Below are 2,500 nucleotides of genomic sequence, written 5' to 3'. Positions count from 1 at the left end.
ATCCACTTGCTGGTTGTTATCTGAGGATATCGTATTTATAGCTGCAAAACAACTTGTTTAGCATTTTACTTTGCTAAAACATCAAGTTACCTGGTTGATCCTGCCAGTAGTCATATGCTTGTCTCAAAGATTAAGCCATGCATGTCTAAGTACATACTGTTTATAAAGTGAAACCGCGAATGGCTCATTAAATCAGTTACGGTTCCTCGGATATTCTTTTTTACATGGATAACTGTGGTAATTCTAGAGCTAATACATGAACAAGTGTTCCAACCTCAGCTTGCTGACGGAAGGATCGCATTTATTAGTACAAGACCAATGATTCTTATTCACCTAGAACCCTGTTCAGTGATTTCGGTCGCTGTCTAAGGACTAGCAGTGGGGATCTTAGCAACTTCGGTTGCATTTCTTGTGATGACTCTGAATAACTGAGCAAATCGTATGGCCTCTGAGCCGACGATGTATCCCTCAAGCAACTGCCTTATCAACTGTCGATGGTAGGTTATGCGCCTACCATGGTTGTAACGGGTAACGGGGAATTAGGGTTCGATTCCGGAGAGGGAGCCTGAGAAACGGCTACCACATCTAAGGAAGGCAGCAGGCGCGCAAATTACACAATCCCAGTACGGGGATGTAGTGACGAAAAATAACAATACGGGACTCTATTGAGGCCCCGTAATTGGAATGAGTACAATTTAAATCCTTTAACGAGGATCTATTGGAGGGCAAGTCTGGTGCCAGCAGCCGCGGTAATTCCAGCTCCAATAGCGTATATTAAAGTTGCTGCGGTTAAAAAGCTCGTAGTTGGATTTCAGTCGAACCTATGGGGTCCACTGATTAAAGGGTTAGATGGTGATGTTAGGTTTCTTGCTTGTGTCTACGGATGCTAGCTTGAACCTTCATTCCTCTTTCCTGGTGGTTACATTCATAGTGTTTAGACAGAAAATTGCTCGATATTTGCTATCAATGCTCTTTACCGAGTGTTGATTCAAGCGATCGAGACTTTTACCTTGAAAAAATCAGAGTGCTCAAAGCAGGCGTCCAAAACCTCGAAAGAGGTGCCTAAAAACGGTATGGTCAACCATCTATATGATGCGTACCACTACCTTAACTTGAATGATCTTGCATGGAATAATGGAATAGGACCTTGGTTCTATTTTGTTGGTCTTAAGAATCCAAGGTAATGATTAAGAGGGACAGACGGGGGCATTTGTATTGCGGCGCTAGAGGTGAAATTCTTGGACCGTCGCAAGACAAACTACAGCGAAAGCATTTGCCAAGAATGTTTTCATTAATCAAGAACGAAAGTTAGAGGTTCGAAGGCGATCAGATACCGCCCTAGTTCTAACCATAAACGATGCCAACCAGCGATCATTCTGAGTAACTAATTTCATGACTCGAATGGAAGCTTCCGGGAAACCAAAGTTTTTGGGTTCCGGGGGAAGTATGGTTGCAAAGCTGAAACTTAAAGGAATTGACGGAAGGGCACCACCAGGAGTGGAGCTTGCGGCTTAATTTGACTCAACACGGGAAAACTCACCCGGCCCGGACACTGAGAGGATTGACAGATTGAGAGCTCTTTCTTGATTCAGTGGGTGGTGGTGCATGGCCGTTCTTAGTTGGTGGAGTGATTTGTCTGGTTAATTCCGATAACGAACGAGACTCTAGCCTACTAAATAGACTTGCAGTTTACACTGCAGTACTCCCCCTTAGTCAACCTGTGGGTGGTAGTATCTCTTGATGGTTTCGGCTGTTGAGGGCTCTGCTGCTATTAGCCTACAGAATTGGCTAGGGTAAGGATGCTGTAGCACTGTAAGGACTTCTTAGAGGGACAAGCGGCGCTCGCAGCCGCACGAAACAGAGCAATAACAGGTCTGTGATGCCCTTAGATGTCCGGGGCCGCACGCGTGCTACACTGAAGTGGTCATCGTGCATACTGTTTCCTGCTCCGAAAGGAGTGGGTAACCGCTTGAACCCATTTCGTGATGGGGATTGGGCATTGTAATTATTGCCCATGAACGAGGAATTCCCAGTAAGCGTGAGTCATTAGCTTGCGTTGATTACGTCCCTGCCCTTTGTACACACCGCCCGTCGCTACTACCGATTGAATGATTTAGTGAGGACTTCGGACTGGTCAATCCAGACCATTGGGAAACTAGTGGTCGGATTGTGCTGGAAAGATGTTCAAACTTGATCATTTAGAGGAAGTAAAAGTCGTAACAAGGTTTCCGTAGGTGAACCTGCGGAAGGATCATTAACGTATTACCCTCTTATTATAAGAGAAATACAACCTTCAAACAATCAAACACTCTGCATAGTGATATTGTAGATGCTAATATGGTGAATGCAATTGAATTGTATTTGCATTAGAGTCGCAATTGTGAATGTTTAATGCAAACATTTAGCCATTGCAACATGATTCTAACTTGCATTACATTCGTTCATTCATACATCCATCTTTCATTATCCAATGCAACAAAGAGTGAGGGTTATCTAACGA

The 2,500-nt window shown here is 44.1% G+C and overlaps 1 non-coding gene across 1 annotated transcript; it reads left to right on the top strand.

The window, feature by feature from the left end:
* Positions 1 to 87: 87 nt before the first annotated feature.
* LOC149092843 (small subunit ribosomal RNA) lies at positions 88 to 2,257 on the top strand. The gene has a single exon (XR_016200532.1). It is a non-coding gene; the product is annotated as a small subunit ribosomal RNA (ribosomal RNA).
* Positions 2,258 to 2,500: the final 243 nt, after the last annotated feature.

The sequence above is a fragment of the Tetranychus urticae genome, unplaced genomic scaffold (genome assembly GCF_039701765.1).
Source record: "Tetranychus urticae isolate SD_2017Ah unplaced genomic scaffold, NJAU_TeUrti_SD_1.0 Scaffold_5, whole genome shotgun sequence".
Lineage (NCBI taxonomy): Eukaryota > Metazoa > Arthropoda > Arachnida > Trombidiformes > Tetranychidae > Tetranychus > Tetranychus urticae.
This window is presented reverse-complemented; position numbering and strand designations above follow the sequence as displayed.